At 38.8% G+C, this 9,993-nt stretch overlaps 1 non-coding gene across 1 annotated transcript; it reads right to left on the bottom strand.

Annotated features, from left to right (window-relative positions):
- Positions 1 to 615: 615 nt before the first annotated feature.
- LOC133293492 (small nucleolar RNA R71) lies at positions 616 to 722 on the bottom strand. Its single transcript, XR_009749063.1, has one exon. It is a non-coding gene; the product is annotated as a small nucleolar RNA R71 (small nucleolar RNA).
- Positions 723 to 9,993: the final 9,271 nt, after the last annotated feature.

Below are 9,993 nucleotides of genomic sequence, written 5' to 3'. Positions count from 1 at the left end.
TATTATGTTTTTGTCTTTTTATATTTATTTATTATTTTATTTTTTCTTTTCTGGTTTGTCTTTTTTCTATTTTTCTGCTCATCTTTTCTTAAGTTTATGCGAGGTACTCTTAACCCGCGAATCTTGCAGTTTGATCCTGAAATAGAAAAGAAAGAAAGGAAACTTAGGAAGGACGCAAAAGCAAGGAAAGCAAAGGAAACAAAAGCATTAACCTTGACGGAACCAATGGCAGAAAACAATCAAATCATTTGAAGGACGTTGGGGGATTAAATGACCGCAGCTCGAGTTCCACAGACGACAAGCATTGTTAGACCAAACATAGAGGCTAAAAACTTTGAAGTGAAGCTGGCACTGCTGCAACTGATTCAAAAAGATCAGTTCGCTGGAGGAAGCACGGAGAACCCTTATAGTCATCTTGATAACTTCTTACTTTACTGTGATACATTAAAAGTAAATGGAGTTCCTCGTGATGCTATCTTGCTCAGGCTATTTCCATGCTCACTGAAGGATGAAGCAAGAGATTGGCTGCAGTCTCTACCTGAAGGAAGCATAACCAATTGGGATGACTTAGCAAGAAAATTCTTGGCCAGATTTTTCTCAGCTTCAAAGATGGCAAGGCTCAAGGCGGAGATCACTACTTTTGAACAAAAAGAAAGCGAATCTTTGTACGAGGCTTGGGAACGATTCAAAGGAACACTCAGGAAGTGTCCTCAACATGGAATTGAAGCATGGGAGAAAGCAAGAATCTTTTTCCAAGGGATGACATCCACCACAAGAACACTGGTAAATGCTGCTGCAGGACGATCCCTGAAAACAAAAACTCCAGAGGAAGCGCTGGAATTACTGGAATCTCTAGCTTCTCAGGAATTTGACAATGCCCCTGCCCTAGTTGCACAAAGGAGAGCAGGAATTATGAAGCTTCACGACTATGATGCACTCTTAGCCCAAAATGAACAAATGCTACAAATGCACAAGAAACAACAAGAACAATTAGATGCCCTTAATAAAAAATTTAATCTTTCTCAAGTTTCTTTTGTTTCTAATTCTAATATTAAATGTGGTATTTGTGAAGAGGCTCATGCAACTGAGGATTGTGAATACATAAGAGCAACAGAAAAGCCACCAGCAGAGGTCAATGGACTCTGGTATGATCAGAAGAATCAAAATCAACATCCAGGGTTGAGTTACAAATCCAACCATCAGCTCAATCCTCCCCTTCCAGTGCAACCACATACCCCACAATAAAGTAACACCTCTGAGTGGGAGAAAGCTTTTGCACAACTATGCAAGACCACTTCTGATTATACTCAAGGTGCGAATGCTTTCAGAGAGGACACATTCGCTTTCATGCAAGAGACTAGATCAGCACACCAGAATCAAGAAGCTTCCATAAGAAATCTGGAAATTCAGATTGGCCAGTTGTCGAAGCAATTTTCTGAGAGAGCTCCGGGTACTTTTCCAAGCAACACAATTGTCAAATCCAAGGGAGCATTGCAATGCTATCACCACTAGGAGTGGGACAATGATTCTGCCTATAGAGGAGCAGCCCGAAGAAAAGAAGAAAGATGGAGAAGAATCAGATGAAGAAAAGAAGGAAGAAAAGGAAAATGACACAATTGAAGTTGACAAAAGCAATCCTGAAAAATTCAAAAAGAAACTATTCAAGTGGGAGAAGAAGAAAGCTCTAGAAAGACAGAACAAGCCATCAGATCTCTCCCTATATGCTCGAATCCCTTATCCTCAGAGATTAAAGAAAGAGATTCAGAAGCAGCAGTGTTCAAAGTTTCTAGACATATTCAGGAGGTTGCAGATCAACATTCCTTTTGCCGAAGCTTTAGAGAATATGCCCAACAACACAAGGTTCATGAAGGATCTATTATCAAGGAAGCATAAGTTGCAGGAATGTGAGACGGTGAATCTGACGGAGGAATGTAATGCTATCATCCAAAAAAAGTTTCCTACCAAAGTCAAGGATCCAGGGAGCTTCAGCATTCCATGCACTATAGGCAAAGTGGAAGTGGACAATGTTTTATGTGATCTTGGAGCTAGCATCAATGTCATGCCACTCTCCATGATGAAGAAGTTGTGGATTACTGAAGTGAAGCCCACAAAGACGATAGTGCAACTGGCTGACCGCTCTTCAAAGCAAGCTTATGGCATCATTGAGGACATATTGGTTAAGGTAGACAAATTCATCATTCCTGTTGATTTAGTCATCCTTGACATTGAAGAAGATGCCACAATTACTATGATTTTTGGAAGACCTTTCTTGGCAACTTCAGGAGCACTGATTGATGTACTTAAAGGCGAGCTGATATTACGGGTAGACGGAGAGCAAGCAACTTTCAAGTTCTTTGACAAAGAAGTCCCCTCATCTGTAGCTCAACCGAAAGATCAAGTCTACTATATTGGTGAAAAGAAAGGTGAAGAAGAACACACTGAGGAGTCTTCTCAAGAAAGTAAGCAAAGGTTAAAATGGAGAAGCCCAGGAGCAAGGGAAAGCATGTAAAAGTCAAGTTCAAAGTTCCTGAGACTACTTTACCTCATCCATATGCATAAGAGCACTATGGGAGGACACAATTTCTGAATGATGGACCTTGGTCATCACCAAGATCATGCTTTGAACCACCGTGATCATAAGTCAGGTACGTCAGGCTCGTGACGTAAAACAAGCGCTAATGGGTAGGCAAACCAACACTTTACTGTTTTACTTTAATATCACTATTTTAGTTATTTTTACTTTGAAAATTACAAAAAGATAGGAGAAGGTGTTGAGACTAATGTCTGTCATTGAGTGAATTTTACAGGTGAAGAAAAGGGAACAAACAACAAGAGAAAGCAACTAGTTGTTTTATTTCTCACGCGATTTCTTTGTAGATTTAAATCTGTTGCTGAGGACAGCAACATTTAAATCTGGGAATGGGGAACGCGTGGTTCATCTAAGAACAATTGAGTAAGCCGGAGGAACTTCATGAGCATACACAGAATATCCGGCTAAAACAGGGAACTATCTCAAATCCCTTCTCCTTTGCTTTAGCCTATTTATTTTTTTTTCTTGCATTTTAAATTTTTTTTTCATGTTTAATTAGATAATTTTAATTGTTTTTGTTGAGAAACCCTAAGCCAAAAAAATTTGTGAAAATTCTAAATTTTTTTAAAGTTTCTCAGTGTTAATTGGAAAAATGGCGGAAAATTGAAATTAGTAATTGATTCAGAGCATGATGATGCACTTATATTTTTTTATGAGCATCATTGCAAATGAGTGACATGGTTCATCTAATATATTGTTTTATATTGAAGTTGTTTTGAGAAAAAGAACAGGAAAATTACTGTGCATTCACACCCGTAAGGTTTCGAGCCTATACATAAAAATTTTATTGAGTGTGCATTCTACTGATGAAAGACTCTAGAACTTGCTTTGTTTTTAGCTTGCATTCTACTGTTATTCCTTAGTTAACCACTTTGAGCCTAGGCCTGTTTATTCTTTGAAAACCTATGAATTGAATAAGCCATTATCCATACACTCCTGACCTTAATTGAGATTGAATTTCAGATTGAGGACAAATGCTCATTGATTGAATATATGAATAATGATGTGTGGAAGTACAGGGAAGAAAGGAAAAAGCCAAGTAAGGTTGGTTGGAAGGAAGAAGAAACAAACAAAGAGAAAGAAAACTACTCGAAAAGAAAGCGGAAAAGGAAAAAAGTAAAACAAAAAGAAAGAAGAGTAGTCATAGAAAAGAGAAGGACAAATAAGAGAAAAAGTCCAAGAAAAAAAGAAGTGAAGAAGAACGAACGACAAGAAAAAGAAAGTTGTTGACAAATTGGAAACAATTACATCCATTCCTCTTCAAAATCTGGATTTTAATCTCAGAGCCCTTTCTCCAAATTTTCCTTCCCCTTCAGCCAGGCCAAGTTACAACCTGAATAAAAACCTCTTGATCTGTTGAATACTTTACTATTACTGTGGAGAGCTAGAATATGAGCAAGCCTATGGTAGTCTAATTCAGTGGGATATGAGTGAAACACCATATATACATGTATTTGTGCGCGATATATCTTCTTGAGCGCGATTATTTTGATGCGGCAATAACCATGTCGAAGAGTCATTATGACTTAGCCACTTAAAAAATGGTTGATTAGATGTTAACTATCAGAAGCATTAAATGCTACTGTAATTATGTGGGTGTTTAATGGCAAGCGTGGGCTGTTTTGAAGTGTAAACGTTTTACCTTCCTCCCACGTGTCCCCTTTAATCCATTTTACTTGACACGTTTTTAACCTTTTGGGTATCCGTTTGTAAAAAGGCTTTAATTTTTGAACTGAGTTATTTGGTTTGGAGGGAAAACACTTATTGTGCCTATGAGAGATCGTTCCTTCCTCTGCCTTCGTTTGCTTCCTCTGCTCTTCCGGTGTTGACACGTCCTGTTCGTTGTTGGTTCTGCTGAAGTATAAATCTCAGGTATGCCCTTCGTCCTGTTTTACTTCTTGTTTTTTATTACTTCATCTATTTTCATTTGTTGCTTTGGGCCTAGGACATGTCTGATAATTGCAAATTTGTGCATTTTATTAGATTATCCGAGCGGTCTGGTTCGTCCAGTCCTCTACCTAGGTCAAGGTCTTTTGGGACCGGGGAAGCATGGCTTTTTGACAAGTGTGCTGCTCCCTGGAAAAAAGTATTTGTAAATGATAATTGTACGCCTTCTGTTCGACGGTTTCAATTTGGTTCATCTTCGTGAAAACCTAATCGCGATAACTCCAAAGCTCTTTCTCAACAAAGTTCATCTATTTTTCCCAAAGTTTCTTTTAAACTGACTAGTCCCATTTTGATTTTGAGTGACTCTGCTTCGAGTTCTGATTATAGTCATAGGTTTGTTAATACCATAAACCCAGAGTCTTCTCCTTCATCCTCTGCGCGCGATACTCAATCTCCTATCGCGTGAGGTCATCTTGGTCAAAGAAGTTCAAGTCCTTTGCCTTTAAACGTGATATATCCAGTGGGGTACCACTTTAAGAAAAGGAATTTTGACAATTATAAATCTGCATTTGCTGTCTTTTCTTCTTCTAACTCGTCTTCTTCTACTGATTCTTCTTCTTCTGAATCAGATTTTGTTTCACCTAAAATCAAAGAAATCATGGCAAGGTGCGGTGCAGGTGACAAGAAAAAGCAAAAGCTAAATCCTGATACAAAGAAAAAAGCACTACAGACTAATCCTAAGGCGAAGAAGAAAGCGCTACAAATTGGTCCTGATGATCCCCTAGTCAAGCGTAAGCGTAATCTTCGGGATGAAGAGTCCCTGAGATGGGTTGCGGACCCTGTCCTAAATACTGCCTCAATATATTGCTTGAAAGTTCGAAATGGCCTTGAAGGCCGATGCATGCAAGAGGGAAAAACAAAATTTTTCTTTGCGGAATATACATGCACATCAAGATCATGCTTTAGGAAAGCATGATGTTACCTTGTTCGTGAAATCACCAGATGATCAAGGCAGGTCTGAAGGGTTCAGACCCTCTAATGTTGATCCACACCACCCACTCGTCTAGGTGCAAGAACTCCTTCTTGTGAAGCCACCGGATGATCACCACAAAGAGGCTTGCTAGGCGCTCTATGTGTGAAGATGGAGGCTAGGTGAAAGTGTTTGAAAGAGTGAAGCTCTCAATGTGAAAGCTTCACAAGTGACGCAGGAGAAATGAGAGAATAGGCTAGGCTTTTTAGAAAAACCCTTGGAGGAACAACTAATCACTTAGGCGCATAAGAGGAGAGTATTTAAAATAAAATACCAATCAGATTTTTCTCCCAAAAATCTGATCATTAGGCGCCAGATTGGAGAGAGAGAAGTGGATCTGTTTAATTTCAAAAATTGCTAACAGGCTCCTGGAATATTCTCTTGAGAATTGGTTCAAAATCTATTCAAAATTATGATCAGAAATCTTCATAAGATCAGCTATATGGTGCGCCCCATATAGCCCAAAAAGGTGACCAGATACATCTGAGTAGTTGCATTCAAATTTGAATCAACTCACTCAGATTTTCTCCCAACTGACTGAATCTTCTGGAGCTGATTTTGATGAGTAAATCTTGCTCACCAACAGCCCAAATCAGCGCCATATATAGCCTTGGATTATGTCCAAAAGATTCTCTCATGATACTAGTGATTTGTTCCAACAAGATCTCATCTTATCCTTTTGTTATGAAACAACCTTTCATAGGCAATTCAAATTCGAATTCAAATATTTGAATTCAAACATTCAAATATTCAAATTCAAATGTTCAAACATTCAAATTCAAAATTCAAATTCAAAGTTCAAATTTCAAATTTCAAATTTCAAAATTCAAATTCAAAATTCAAATTTCAAAATTCAAATCTCAAATTCAAAATTCGAATTTCGAAATTCAAATTCAAAATTTCAAAATTCAAATTTCGAATTCCAAAATTCAAAATCTAAATGTTTGATAATTAATTTAACTAATTAAATTAATTAGTAATGTCTTGGACTATCCAAGCCCATTACAATGATCCATGCGCCCTCCACCCCTTTAGGTGGAGTTCCAAACAACTTCTTGGGCTGATAACTATTATTAGGGCCAATATCTTTAATGCTAGAGCATCTAGACAATTAGGTGTTTGTGTGTGACCCATTAGGTCCAACTTAGCCACTGACATAAATGGGCTTGGGCCCAATAAGCCTACAACCCATCTAATGACAACACAGAGCACTAGCAATGCTTTGTTGCCCCAGAACTAGTTAGATTAATGATTTGATCATCCTATTAAACATATTTGGTTGCCGTATGTTTGTCCCTTCGTCTCGGTTACCTTCCCATAAAACCTAGGGTAAGGAAACGCATCAACCCTTGCGGTTTAGGGTTAGCTTTATATGAAATAAGCAGTCTTCAATTTACTGACTCTAAAGGCGGATCATCTTATGATCTCTTTTACTATGCATAGATTCCCGAGTCACTGTAAATGTCATCCTGATTTCTCCGGTTTAAGGATAACCTAATCTCTCACAGAGATTTGACGAATTCCTTCAGCTTATCACCCTAGCCCTGTGCCCTATCAGGACAAGCCCAAGAGCATACCTAGGAGTCTCCATGTTTCAGGCAAACGAGGTATACAGTCAAAGCATGCCTTCTAGAACACAGTCTAAGTGATAACTTTTGGTCTAAGGAAAGACATACCCAAATATGAAGAGACTACTCTAATGATACTATCTGTGAGATTTCCTCATAGAGTCTCTTTGTGGGTCCGTTCAGTGCGAGCTATACCCTTATAGGTCCACCCACGACTTTAGCTAAGACATCTCCATATCTGTAGCACATGAGGTTTATACTTTGTATCCATATACAAGTAGATAAGTCGTGCTAGTCTTACCCGAGATTACTGACCCCATTCTCAGTATCTCTAGACTAGGAACATAAAATTAGGAATAAACATCCGGTATTCTTGAATCCTCATGATTATGATCTCATCACAGATACTCAAGAGATACCTATTTTATTCCACGGGGTTTATCAAGTTATTCATAATATATTAACATTAATATCGAGACAGAATTATGAGACAAGATAAAGAGTGCTTTTATTTATTTGCAACAATATTAAAAAAGGTCTACATCTCTGTCCTTATTTAATCATAAGATTGTCTCTAGGACACCCAAATACTAACATTGCTCACCAGAAGAATTGGCACAATCAGCAGATAGAAAAGGTGGCTTTTGCGCTTATTCTAACATCTCGTCGTTTGCGGCATTACTTTCAGGGGCACACCATCAAGGTTAGAACTAATCAACCCCTTAGACAGGTTCTACGGCAACCTGACCTAGCCGGACGAATGATTTCCTAGATAATAGAATTATCAGAATATGATATCGTTTACGAACCACGCCAGACGATTAAAGCCCAGGTATTGGCAGATTTTCTCGTTGAAATGACGCACGTCGAACAAACTCAAAAAGATGAAGATTGGACTATCTTTGTTGATGGCTCCTCTAATATCAAAGGGAATGGGGAAAGAGTTATTATTGAAAGCCCTGAAGGCGTTACAATGGAGAATTCTATCCACTTTGGATTCAAAGCTTCCAATAATCAAGCTTAATATGAGGCAGTTCTCGTTGTACTCGCAATGGCAATGGACTTGGGAGCGACGAGAATAAATCTCAAAAGCGATTCGCAACTAGTGGTGGCATAAGTACAAGGAACTTACTAGGCAAAAGAGGCCCTAATGATAAAATATTTGGATAAAGTACGAGTGTTATTAGCTGACTTTGAAAGTTTTAGAATAGAACACATCCCCAGGGAACAGAATTCTCGGGCAGATATTTTATCCAAACTTGCCAGTACAAAAGGACCAGGAAACAATAGAACAGTCATCCAACAAAGCGTCCCTAATCCCAACATCATAATGGCCATAACTAAACGCAAAGCCCGCCCCTCCCAAAATACGCGACACATGAGTGATGATGATGACATGCAGCCAAAAAATGAAGAAACTTGGATGACACTAATTTGGAACTACTTGACTAGGGGAATAACTCCCCCAGAACCACGCGCGGTAAGGAAACTAGCGCGCAAGGCCTCATTCTATACTGTCATCAATAACCAGCTGTATAAAAAAGGATTCTCCTCCCCAATGCTTAAGTGTTTAGATCCCCAACAAGCTCAGTATGTCATCACCGAAGTTCACAAGGGAATTGGTGGTCACCACATAGGAGGCAAATCCCTTTCCAGAAAATTACTTCGTGCAGGGTTTTTTTGGCCCACTATGGAGGAAGATTCTAAACAACACGTGCGGCATTGTATCAAATGTCAAGAGCACGCAGATTTACACCACGCTCCTCCTGAGGAGTTATCTTCACTCATATCCCCGTGACCATTTTACCAGTGGGGCATGGATATTTTGAGGCCATTTCCAGTAGCGGTAGGAGGAGTAAAATGGCTAATAGTTGCAATTGAATATTTCACCAAATGGATTGAGGCAGAGGCTTTGGCCACAATATCAGCCAACAATATTCGCTGATTCTTCTATCGCAAGATCGTATACAGATTCGGCGTCCCTAATACCATTATAACTGATAATGGTACACAGTTTGTGGACAAAAAATTCAATCAAATACTTCAAGATCTGCACATTAAACATAGTTACACATCTGTTGAGCATCCACAAACAAATGGTTAGGCAGAAGCCGCAAACAGAGTCTTAAAACGAGGACTGGAAAGAAGATTAGAAGCAGCTAAAGGAGAATGGCCGGAGCAATTGAACTACGTATTATGGGGATACAGAACCACCTCACATTCAACTATGGGTGAGACCCCGTTTCGCATGGTTTATAGGAGCGAAGCCATGATTGTAGTTGAAATTGGGGAACCATCTTGGAGAAGACTGTATACAAACACAGAAGGTAATTTGCAGGCATTACTGCATAACTTAGATGTAATCAATGAAATGCGCAAAACTGCCCACGTCAAGGAGGCAACATTGAAACAGAGGATAGCAACGCGTTATAACTCCAAAGTTATTAAACACAGTTTCAACGTAAGCGAATTAGTCCTACAAAGGGCAGATATTGGAAATAAAAATGCGCGACAAGGGAAACTGACTGCAAATTGGGAAGGGCCATATCGCATCCAGAGAAAGGTGCTTACGTCATTGAGACATTATCTGGATTTACCATTCCACAAGCATAGAATGCAGATAAACTTAAAATATTTTATAGTTAAGATTACTCTTCGTATTAACAGTTGTATTTCTGGTTCATCGAATAAAGAGTGCTGATATGATTATTGCATTCATTGCGCATGTTTTATCAATTGCATGATTCAATCGTGCATAGCGCATAATTCCTTCCCAAAAAAAGAGGGGGAATGAAACTTCCTCTTACTATGAAAGCGCGAAGATGAAAATGAAAGGAAGCTAATCAAACTTCCTCCAATTATGAAAGGAAGCTAATGAAACTTCCTTCAACATTGAAAGCGCGATGAAGAGAATGAAA

Source organism: Gastrolobium bilobum, unplaced genomic scaffold, assembly GCF_033153095.1.
Source record: "Gastrolobium bilobum isolate Gb01-03AN ecotype WA unplaced genomic scaffold, APGP_CSIRO_Gbil_v1 utg11789, whole genome shotgun sequence".
In the NCBI taxonomy this organism is placed as follows: domain Eukaryota; kingdom Viridiplantae; phylum Streptophyta; class Magnoliopsida; order Fabales; family Fabaceae; genus Gastrolobium; species Gastrolobium bilobum.
This window is presented reverse-complemented; position numbering and strand designations above follow the sequence as displayed.